The following is a 12,468-nucleotide window of genomic DNA, read 5'->3' as shown; positions in this document are numbered from 1 at the left end:
TCCTTCCTTCCTTCCTTCCTTCCTTCCTTCCTTCCTTCCTTCCTTCCACATAGACAGTAGAGGGGTAAAACTAGTTTTTACAAACTTTCCCTAGAGATATCCACTTCAAGAGTATCGTCCTGAGGGACTTTAAGAATGAAAATGGAAGGACAGCAAATAAAAGAAAAATAGAAAAGATGTGTAGAGATTTCTATACAGACTTTTGTTTTTAACCGTCATGAGTCACAGAATCACCTCACTTGAATGCTACCATCATTGTTCTAGATGTGTTTGTAGAGCTGATAGAACTTATACCAAAGGGAATAAAGATAGGCAGAGGAGCTGGATAAGAGCATGTGTACACAGAAATGAGAACAACCAGGTGGTGCAGTCTGCTCGAGTGCTGGACCTGGAGTCAGGAAGACTCCTCTTCCTGAGTTCACATCTGGCCTCAGACACTAGATGTGTGACCCTGAGCAAGTCACTTAACCCTGTTAGCCTCAGTTTCCTCATTTGTAAAATGAACTGGAGAAGGAAATGATAAACCACCCTAACATCTGTGCCAAGAAAACACCAAATAGAGTCACGAAGAGTTAGACACAACTGAAAAATGACTCAACAGCAACATAGAGATAATCGATCAGTGCTGGATTTGACAAAACTTTGAGTATTGAATAACTAGTTCACAAGTATCTAAAGGATGGGAAAAAAACAAAGATAGGACAATATTCCTACCCCTTATTAAGGCACCCCCCCCAAAAAAGCGGTAACTGAGAGAACAGCAATTATGTGCCTTCTTTCTTGGCTTCTTAAAATTAATAGCATCATATACCCAAGCATTAAGAGGATCCTTGATCAGACTATTAGTAGGGAACAGTCAAGGTTTCTGAAGTCATTTCATAGCAGACCATGTATTTACCATTGTATGTTGTGATGTGGAGAATACAAAATACAACTATGCTTATTATTTGTTGATTATAAGAAGCATTTGATTCAATAGAGCAAAATACCAGCTGTTAGAGATATAACAAAGAGAACTCTGTTTGACCTTTTGGTTATTAATGTTAGGTGAAGCACAAAAGGGGAGAGGGAGACATGCTAGACAAAGGTATTCTCCACTTTCATGGAGGTAATTGAGAAAATAAACAAAGTCGAGGAGGGATTACGTATGAATCTTGTGGTTTCCAGATGTTTCTATTCGTTAATAACATTGTGTTATTGGAAGAAATCCTAATTATCCACATAGGTAAAATCAAGTGGATAAAGAATGCCTAATTTCCAGATTATGACATGTATTTAGGCAGTAACCAATAGAGCTCATCCATTTGTGCATATATCTTAGAAGGAGAGTGTAAGCAGACAATGAATGGAGCCTGCAATTAAATAGGAGGAGTAAGGATCAGTCTTGGTTGACTTCAGGAAATTGCAAAGCTCCTTTAATGTCTCTAAACTCTGAGAAATAGTTCCAACTTTTAAAATACAATATTCTGCCAGTGTTGATGGATTGAAAATCATGCAACACTATAATCTGCAAAGATTTAAAAATTAGTATGTTTAGAGTGCAACAGAGAGATACATGGTAGAGGTAGAAGCAAACAACAAATAAGAAAGGAAATTTGAAGACAGGCCTGGTGGAAAATTTGATGGACTCATCAATTGGTGAGAATGAGGGATAAACAGAGGTCTAGCTAGAGTTCTCCTCTAGTATCATTGTACTGTAAGTGGAAATTGAGGAAGACACTGTTTATATTTTGTAACCCTTCTATGGCTATAATCTTACAACCATTTGAGTGTTAGTGTAATCAAGAATCTTTTTTAAAAATTGTTTTTAGTTATCATTGTAGTATTCTATGGCGGCAGCTAGGTGGCATAGTGGATAGAGTGCTGGACCTGGAGTCAAGAAGACTCATCTTTCTGAGTTCAAATGTGACCTGAGACACTTACTAGCTGTGTGACCCTGGGCAGGTCACTTAACCATATTTGCCTCAATTTCCTCATCTGTAAGATGAGCTAGAGAAGGAAATGGCAAACCACTCTAGTATCTGTGCCAAGAAAACCCCAAATGGTGAAATAGAAAAATCAGATATGACTAAACCGACTCAACAACATTATGAGGAAATCCTTTTTTTTTTTTCCCTCAGATCTTCAAATTAGTGAAGGGCAGTCTCTGAAAATAATACATAGTTAACTTTTGATTTATTTTTGTCATTTTCTATCTTTGTGATTTTGGGCAAATCACTTAATTTCTTTAGGACTTAATTTCCTCTTTAAAATGAGGGGATTAGATTAAATGATTTCTGATGCCTTTTTGAACTTTAACATTCTGTGATTTTATTATTTGACCTTTGGTCATTTAATTGTTAGTCCTTTCTCCCCTTCTAAAGGGAATGAACCCTGAGGTTTGCATATGTTTTACATTTAAGTCACTGAATTAATTAGCTTTTCAGAAAGCATGATGAAATACCAGAGATATAACTTCATAGTCCTTATTTGATTAAATATTTAATTTATTTTGCATTTGTTTTACTGATATATTTTAAGATGTGCCTTTTCTTTAGTAGATTGGCATCGCCATTTCCCATTCCATTTTACATGTTTTTGTTCTTTACTGGTGTCTTTATTTACATTTTTGTAGTTTTTTGTAAGTTACCCTTTTTGTTGGTCTCTGTGCTTCTGATAGGTAAAATACAAATGAATTGAACATGCAGTGAGAAAAAAAAGAATACCAGCAAGTTTAATAACAAACCAAAAAAAGGCAGAAAGGCTGAAGTTTTGAAAATGAAAGGAAAAACAAAATTGAGAACAAGAAGATTTTTAATTGAAAAATCAAGACACAAAGACTTCCAAAATGGGAAAAGTAATTATTTTAAATTAAATTATCATAAATTAAAAAAAAGATGAAAATCTAAATGTCAGAATATCAAAAATCAGGTTAAAAAGATAAGAATGGGAATTCACAATGAACAACAGATATTAATAAAACATCAGAAAGTACTGGCTGTCTGAATTCCAACAAAACTCTAAATTTAAGTAAAAGGGATGAGCAAATACAGACATTTAAAATACTCAACTGAAAAGGCAATAGAGAATCCAAACCACCTAGTCTCAGAAAGAGAAATTGAGCAAGCCATAAATTAACTTTCTAGGTGTTTATTTGGGAGGGAAGCTTGTCTAGTTGTATTTTTAAGTGACTTGCTGCAAATATTTAAAGATATTTTTTTCCATCTGAGTAGGGCTACAAGTCTTTAAAGAATCTTTTTTTTTCTTTTTTCTCATTTTTCAAATGCTTTATTAACTTCTGATTTACATCATTAATTTCCGCCAGATTTTGAGTTACAAATTTTCTCCCCATTTTTCCCCTATCCACCACCCCAGAATAATAGTCCCACAGGATATCCCCTCCTCCAACCTGCTCTCTCCCATATCTTCTCCCATACCCCCTTAGACTTTTCCAGTAGGGCATGGTGTATCTCTATGCCCCAGTGCCTGTGTATATCACATTGAAAGGTCCCATGGTCTTGATGGTATGTCAGCAAAGTAGATAGTAATAACTATGTAATTGTAATGTAATTTGATCCCTTTGTATTGGCAAAGCTAACGGGTACTTAGCATCTAGTTTGAAATTAATTAGATCAAGCCTCTGTTAAGAAACAAAAGGTATGAACCCCTGTTGCTGATGTAACAGGAAGGGGCAGAACAGAGAAGCCGTAGCTGGAATTTCAGATCTTCTTGGAGCCAGGATCTGGAGGCTGAGGAAGAGAGGCCCAGGCTGACAAGAATGATTTTTATTTTGAGAACCTGGATGAAGTGATTTTGATTCTGGCAACCAGCTGAAACTTCTGCTGAAGACTTCTGAGGGCCAGCCAGAGCTGCTGAGGAGCTGCCAAAGGAAGCATGACTGTGGTGTTGGTAATTAGTCTATTTGTGGCTTTGTTAAGCCTTGACTTCCCAGGAATAGAGACTGAAGGATTTAAGGTAGACTGGACAATATGAGCTGCAATGTGGAGCAGGAACTGCATGGAAAGCTGAACAAAGAACTGGGAATTGTCTGCCTTTGAACCCAGGTGACAGCTTGTTGGATTCAGATAGGAGCTACCTGCCTCAGTCAAGATCAAAAGACCTCTCCATGAATACTGAATAGTGAAAGATGAAATTGTCTGAGTAGTGACTGACCCTGATGTGAGGTTTTGCTTTGGGATTCACTTTGGGAAGAGTTGTGTGATTTAGCCAGGTGAGACTGGGTAGCCATTGAGGCCCCCCCCCCCCGCTTTGAAAACTCACCCTTTCCCCCAACTTTGAAAACCCAGATGTTGGGTGCTTCCCTCTCTGGTAATTAACTAGGTATGGAAGTAATGGTCAGACAGCTGGAAAGCCCTGTCTTCTGAATTGTTTTATTTTCTGTTAAATAGGAACTGATGGAATTGTGATTTATTTGTGATTGAATTAAGGACTCTCAATTGACTAAATGAATGTACTACCCAGGGATGGAGTACTTTGACTTTTGTATTTTGTGTCCCTTAAGGAGGCTTAATGATGATTGAATGATTGAGTTACTCTGTTGAAAACTATTGTGACCACTGTGGTGAAAACTGTGATACCATTTTAGTGATAAATCATTGTGAATGCTGTATTTTGTTTTTCTGTGATAAATTGTAACATTGTGAATGCTGTACCTTGATTCTCTCTGAATGTTTTGCTATGATTTGTTATTGAATAAATAGAATGTTCACGATACTGTGTAATCAGAACCTTGAAAGCTTTTCATAGCAGCAGCCCTCTGGAAAGCTGCTCGTTCATGGCTTTAGTCTATCAATGTATTTTATTTCTATTTTAAGTGTAATTTTTCTAATAAAAAAAGAGGGAAATGATATAGGCATTGTGATTTCTGATGTTGAGCCATTTGACAGAACCTAGGAATTTGGTGGCAGAAACATTTTTGGATCTGAAATAGGTATGACTGTAACATGTTGCAGCAGTTGTCAGCCTGGGTCACCAGGCTGTGGAAACTAGAAAGAAAGCATACATAGGACTGATAGAGCTATATAACTATAAAAAAGTTTTTGTAAAAATACAAAGGACCTAAATAACTGAAGAAAAAGTACATTATTGTTTATGTTGTCACTAACTTAGGATTCTCTGATCTTAATAAGAAGTGAATTTATTGAAACTTTATTATTATAAAATAAATACCATTGGGTAAAATATACTTAATACAGCAACCTGTGTAAACAAGTTTCTACCCATTTACCTTTTGACCCACATTAGACTTCATCATTCTCTTATAGATCTTAGCAGAGCACTTAAAAGTAATAATCTTATTTTTGTCACATATAATTTAACTTTCATTCTTATCAGCTTTATTGAATAGCCTCAAATGGGTCTGCTTCGCTACTTGGAAGTTCCATTATTATTCCCTATTTGATAATCTGTAATAATTATCTAAAGTTACTATTCCAGATTTTGTCAGTACTCCTTAAGTCTCCTGTGCCATATGCTCACCCTCTTCTCATCAGAACACCCCTCCCTCTACTTCACTGAGAAACTAGATGATCCATCATAGTCTCCTTCTCCCTTAAACTATAACTCAAAATCTCTATATATCATTCTTCATTGTCTCCTTTGTCCTGTTCTCTAAAGACATTGTTTTGCTTCCTGCCAAGGCCCATTTCTCTACTTTTGTTCTTGATCTCATTTCTACCTTCTTCATTATATAACACCCATGTATTAGACTGACTATATTTCCCTCTGTCCTATCCCACCCCTCACTTGTTCTATTCTCTACTTTGATCCTGTCCCTTTTTAAAAGTGGGTGCTTCCAACTTCCCTCCCCCCCAGCCTGCCCTCCCTTCCATCATCCCCCCTCTCATCGCCTTCCCCCTACTCTCCTATAGGGTGAGATACCCTATTTAGTGTGTATGTCATTCTGTCCCAAGGCAAATTCAGTGACAGTAAGGTTGACCCATTCTCTTTTGCCTTCCTGTTTTCCCCCTCCATTGTAACCCTTTTTCCTTGCCTCTTCTATAGAGATAGTTTACCCCATTCTGTCTCTCCCTGTCTCCTCTCATTATATTCCTCTCTCACTTCTTAGTTTCACCTTTTAAGTATCATCCCTGGGACTCAAGATGAGCTGCATTAACCTGCCCACCTGCTGCCAAGCTCCCCCAGTATGATCCAGGGGCAGATCCAAGTGATCCTGGGGCCCATGTTCTCCTGAAAGAGTACAGAGCTCATATGCAGAGTCTGGCCATTCCAGATTGCTCAGTACAAGTGCCTCGTGATTAAGTATGCCAAAGACACTCAATATGGCAAAAGTTTCTCCACACATGACCAGAACACTATGGAAGCACTCCCAGCCTGCTTGCTTTGGGATGTGGCCCAGGATGCTCTGGCTGTGACTGTCATTGGCATTGATGAGGGACAGTTTTTTCCAGATATTGTAGAATTCAGTGAGACCATGGCAAATGCTGGGAAGACTGTGACTGTAGTTCACTGGAGGGGACCTTTCAGAGGAAGGCTTTTGGGAATATCCTGAACTTGGTGACACTGTTAGAGAGTGTAGTAAAACTGACAGCGGTGTGCATGGAGTGCTTCCAGGAAGCTGCTTACATTAAGAGACTGGAGGCAGAGAGAGGTTGAAGTGATTGGTGGTACTGACACATATCATTCTGTGTGTTGACTCTGCTATTTTAAGAAGTTCTCAAGACAATATCCTGGGCTGGAGAACAAAGAGAACTGCCCTCTGAGTGGGAAGTCAGGGGACACCTCAGGCTGTAGGAAACTCTTTGTTGCTCAACAGATTCTACAATGCAGTTCAAACAACTGAGGCAGTAGGGGTGTTCCTGGATCTGGCCTTGGAGTAAGAAGATAAATTTAAGCACGCTGGCAATGTATGTATATATGGAGAAGTGACTTGAACCTGCTTTTCAATTTCTAGCCACCCCACAGCCATAGCTATTGTTTATGTCCACACTGTGTTTTTCTATCTTCCCCATGTCCCTCAGAAGAGGGAGGACCAGAAGAGACCTTATGAAACAGGGAATAGGAAAGATGCAGTGCTTCATAACTTAGAAGAAATGTTTTGAACCCAAGACTATACTTTACAACTTAATTCTACTCTTCCCCTATTTGCCATCCTTCCCACCCTGCCCCAACTTCTCCTTGGTCTATAAACATTGCCAGTAAAATCCCTCACCTTCCTTTCTTCAGCCTGTCTTTCTAAATAAAGCCTTTGTTATTCTCCTGGGGGGAAAAAGTATCATCCCTACCTATATAATTGGTCCTGTGTCCTCTGTCTATGTATACCTGTACACACACACACACACACACATATATATATACACACATACTCCCATATGTATTCATACGCCCATATACCCTCCTATGTATATATATATATGTGTGTGTGTGTGCGTGTGTGTGTATACATATATATATATAGATGTATATATATATACATTTCTATTCCCTTCAACTATTCTCATACTGAGAAAAGTTTCATAAGTTACAATTATTGTTTTTCCACATAGGAATATAAATAGTTCAACTTTGATAAGCTCCTTATGATTTTTTTCCCGTTTGCCTTCTCATGCTTCTCTCTCTCTCTCTCTCTCTCTCTCTCTCTCTCTCTCTCTCTGCCTTTTGGAGGGCAGTTGGGGTTAAGTAACTTGCCCAAGGTTACATGGTTAGATTTTTGTGTGTGGGTGTTAAGTGTCTGAGGCCGGAACCGAACTCAGGTCCTCCCCACTCCAGGGCCAGTGCTTTACTCACTGAGCCACCTAGCCACCCCTCTCATACTTCTCTTGCTTCTTGTATCTATGAATGTCAAATTTTCTATTCAACTCTGGTTTTTTCATCAAGAATGCTTGAAAGTCCTCTATTCCACTGAATGACCATATATTCCCCTGAAACATGATAGTTTTGCTGGGTAGGTGATTCTTGGTTTTAATCCCAGCTCCTTTGACCTCCAGAATATCATATTCCAAGCCTTTCAGTCCCTCAGTGTAGAAGCTGCCAGATCATGTGTTATCCTGATTGTGTTTCCCCAGTATTCAAATTGTTTCTTCCTGGTTGCTTGTAATATTTTCTCCTTGATCTGGGAATTTCAGAACCTGGCTGTAATATTCCTAGGAGTTTTCTTTTTGGGATCTTTTTCAGGAGGTGATCAGTGGATTCTTTCAACCTCTACTTTTCCCTCTTGTTCTAAAACATCAAGGCAGTTTTCCTTGAGAATTTCTTGAAGGATGATTTCTAGGTTCTTTTTTTGATCATGGCTTTCAGGTAAGTCCAATAATTGGATCTATTTTCCAGGTCAGTGGTTTTTCCAATGAGATGTTTCACATTGCCTTCTCTTTTTTCATTCTTTTGGATCTGTTTAATAGCATCTTGATTTCTCATGAAGTCACTAGCTTCCATGTGCTCCAGTCTAATTCTGAAGGAATGCTTCTCTTCAGTGAACTTTTGAGATTCTTTTTCCATCTGGCAAATTCAGCTTTTTAAGGCATTCTTCTCCTCATTGCCTTTTCGAGCCTCTTTTGCCATTTGAGTTAGTCTATTTTTAAGGTGTTATTTTCTTCAGTCAGGTTGTAGACTTGCATTTGATAATTTTCTTCCATAATTCTCATTTCTCTTCCCAATTTTTCCTCCACTTCTCTTATTTGGTTTTCAAAATCCTTAAGGTCCTCTGTGGCCTGTAAACAGCTCGTATTTTTATTGGAAGCTTTTAGTGCAGGAGTTCTGACTTTGCTGTCTTCCTCCTGTTCCATGCTTTGATCCCTTTTTGTCCCCAAAATAGTAGTGTAAAGTCGGATTGGTGTGCTTCCTTTGCTTGCTCATGTTGCCACTCAATTACTTTTCTTTTGAGCTTTTTGCCACAGTAGTACTCTGCTACCAGAGGGGGGACCTTTGTCCCAAATCACTGGGTTTTCTCAGCTGCTAGAGCTATTAGTTGGGTGCCCTCTCTGAACCCTTGATGAGTTCCGGCAAACTGGTCATGCACCCCAGGACCTCCACCCTAGACAGTGATCCAGATCCAAGCAGGTTAAAGCAAGAGCAATTACCCCTCAGACTAGTGGCTTGGTCTCACTACAATCTGCAGACTAGGAGCTGTGAAGCAGCCACATGGCGGTAGGTGCATGGCAGCCACGCCTCAGCGGCTTCTGGCCCAGGGTCTAAGGCTGGACCGCACTTCTGAACTCACTGTTCCCACAAAGTCCATACTGCACTGACCTCTCACTTTGTCCTTAGCATCTAAGGATTGATAATTCTGGAAACTGCCACAACTGCTGGTGATCTGAAGTCCCTCCATCCAGTAGCTGATTGTGGCTGCCCTGAGGCAAAAACCTCTGGCTCTTGCTGGACTGGGCTCACCTCCCAGAGGTCTGTGCTTGTCCCTTCCTGCTGGCATGCCTGACTGTCTTCAGTGGGAAGTTAGCCTCTCTCTGTCATTTTGTGGGTTCTGTAGCTCCAAAGTTTGTTTAGAGTCATTTTTTTTTTACATGAATTGGTGGTGGTGGAAGCAGGAGCTGTGTGGAAGTCCTGTTTCTACTTTTTAGACATATTTTTACTTTTCTTTTTTGGAGGCCAGTTGGGGTTAAGTGACTTGCCCAAGGTCATATGGCTAGTTTTGTGTTAAGTGTCTGAGGCCGGATTTGAACTCAGGTCCTCCTGACTCCAGGGCCGGGGCTCTATTCACCCTGGACATATTTTTAATAGGTTTTGCTTTTCTTGTGTTTTTTTTTTTATATTTAGGGCTGAAAGTTAAAAAAAATTTTTTTTAAATTATGTATCATCTGCCTCTCCTTTCCTTGCTATTTGCCACACATTTCCTCCTTCACTTACTCTTCTTCCCCCATGCTTGCTACCCACCACTCCCATATCCCCAACACGCACACGAGATTATAGCCCTTGGGCTGTAATCAATGCTAGACTTGGAAAAAAGGACTCTTATACTACATTTAATATAGTGTTATAAAATGTAAAATTACGAATACCTTAATATTTAGAAGAATTAAAGATTATATGTCATTATAAGTTCAGTGCCAAATCATGTAAAACAATGTATTGCAGCAAAAAGAGGACATATTACGCATTATAATATGTAAGAAATTAAGTTTATTGTGTAAATCAATATATTTAATTATTTTAGTATGTGTAAGCTAATTTGCACATCACTATATACCAAAAAGCATTAATTAAAAAGAAAACAACAACAAACATCATAACCCTACTTTAAAAAGTAAATTGATTTTTTTTTATTTAAAGTTCCCTTGTTTGACTGTTGTGTATTCCATAAAGTACTTCAGGATCTTTCCTGAAGTTTTTTTTTTTTTTAAGCAATTGGGGTTAAGTAACTTGCTCAAGGTTACAAGGCCAGTTATTTCTGGGTGTGGTGCTGAGCGTCTGAGCCCCGGATTCGGTCTCCAGGTCGTCCCAACACTGGAACCGGTGCTCTTACTTGCTGAGCCACCTGGCCGCCCCTAAGCAATTGGGGTTAAGTAACTTGCTCAAGGTTACACGGCCAGGTGTTTCTGGGTGGGTGCTAAGTGTCTGAGCCCGGGATTCGATCTCCAGGTCTTCTCAACACTGGAGCCGGTGCTCTTACTTGCTGTGCTACCTGGCTGCCCCTCCTGAAGTTGTTTCTAAGGATGATTGCTTTGCTGATCATATTCAGTACACACAGAGATTTAAACTTTTTTTTCCTTTTGCCAGAAATTATTTGAAATGTTTTATTCTTTTTAAAATAACAACAAAAAAGATATTAAACCTTTGTCTGTGAAAAGATGGTTTTAAGGCTATATATTTAGAGATGGAAGGGACTTTAGAGGTTATATAGTCTAATTCACTCTCTAAACCATTCCCCCACCCCCAGATCATTTTCTAGATGAGGGACTAGGGAGGCATCCTTAAAGAGAAGTAGCATATCAAGCAATAAGTCACAGGGGCAGAGATGGTAAGGCTACAGAGATACCATGTAAGGTCCACAGCACGGAGCAGCCAATTTCACTCAGAGTGTGCGAGGGAGGCTAATGTGAAGTGTTGAAAGGGAGTTTGGAGTCACATGCAAAGGAAAGGAGTTTCTGGCCCTTGATAAATATTTGATTGATTTGTCCAGGATACTGTAGGAAGCAACTCTATCTTCTTGAAAATGGGAGTGACATGTTCAGATCTGTTTTTACGATGATTATTTAGGCAGCTGTGGGTAGTATAGATTGGAAGGAGAGACGTTTGCAAGTAGGGAGACAAAGTTGGAGGCCTGGGTAATAAATGGCGAGGTATGAGAATTACAAAGTAAGGTAGTGGTCATGTGAGTGAGTAGCAGGATACAGATGGGAAAGAGGATGTGGTAACATGTACACATTGGAGAGGAACAGATTCGGGCTTGATGTAAGTGGAAAATTCCTAATTGTTGGAACTAACAAATAGCATAGTGGGCAACCTTCAGGTAGAGTTCCCTTTAGAGCTCATTAAGCAGAGACTAGATGACCATTTGTCAGTTATATTGTAGAAGAGAGTCTGTTAAGGTACTGTTAAGACTATATTTGCTTAAATCCAGCAAGCATTTATTAAGTACCTGCTGTATATATGGCATTGTATTTGGTAGGAATTGCTGATACAAAAACAAAACAAAACCCAACCTTTGACCTGAAGAAATTTGCATTATGTTGGAGCATAAAATATGTAAACAGACAGGATAAGATAATTTGAGAAAAATGAGGGTACTAGTAATTAGGGGCATTAGATAAGGTTTTCCTGAATTCCCTTTCAGTTTTGAGTTTTTAGGTATTTGGGCAAGATAGGTACTGTTTAATAACAAAAGGTTGCTGGCAAGAAAGTCTTTGAAATGACTTATTCTTACACAGAGTTGGCAAATGAAACAATGAGTTGATGGACTGAGAGTAAGGTGCAGCTAAGGTATTGGAAATTGAGATTGGGAGAATAGATGCGGTAGGATGGGAGGTCAGGGTCTAAGGGAGTTTCAGTGTTCTTCGTCTTGACAGTGGAATAATTTGAATAAGAGGATTCCTGTATGTCCAGTTCTTTAGGTGGTTGAAGTGGAGTAAAGAATAAGATATTTCAGAGAAACTGAAATATCCAGATGTTGAAAGTAATCAGTTTTCAATTTTGTATATGACTAATTGGAAATACTCAACTCTGGTTTTAATGTTGTTTATGTGACTTGTAGAGCTGTAAGGGGAAAGCTTTCAGACATTGTTCATATCACGTATGAAATGCTCAGCAAATGTTTGAATGAGTGATTGATTAATGTGCTTCCATTTATAACATGAGTGATAGTACAGCAGTGAGAAAGAATTGGAAGTGGCCGGTAGTTTTTCTTTTTGTTAGTTTAAAAGCAATCACAGTATGTCCTAACTATTCAGTAGACTTGTAATGGCTTTACCAGTGTCCCCCAGCCCCTCATATACCCACATTAGCCTGCCCTTCTCTGGACCATTGATCTGAACTGTTAACATAAACACCTCCTCCCTCAAT

General features: G+C 39.0%; 1 protein-coding gene and 1 pseudogene across 1 annotated transcript in view; both read left to right on the top strand.

Moving 5' to 3' along the window:
• Positions 1 to 12,468, top strand: part of CHCHD3 (coiled-coil-helix-coiled-coil-helix domain containing 3) — a 347,503-nt gene that overhangs the window by 98,487 nt on the left and 236,548 nt on the right. The gene's annotated exons all lie outside the window — the stretch shown is intronic.
• Positions 6,102 to 7,286, top strand: LOC138160462 (thymidine kinase, cytosolic pseudogene; annotated as a pseudogene).

This window comes from Petaurus breviceps, unplaced genomic scaffold (assembly GCF_028583685.1).
Source record: "Petaurus breviceps papuanus isolate PSGF00001 unplaced genomic scaffold, PetGlider_PUasm1.0 181, whole genome shotgun sequence".
Taxonomy (NCBI): Eukaryota; Metazoa; Chordata; class Mammalia; order Diprotodontia; family Petauridae; genus Petaurus; species Petaurus breviceps.
The sequence above is the reverse complement of the archived record's forward strand: the minus strand, read 5'-3'. Positions and strand labels throughout refer to the sequence as shown.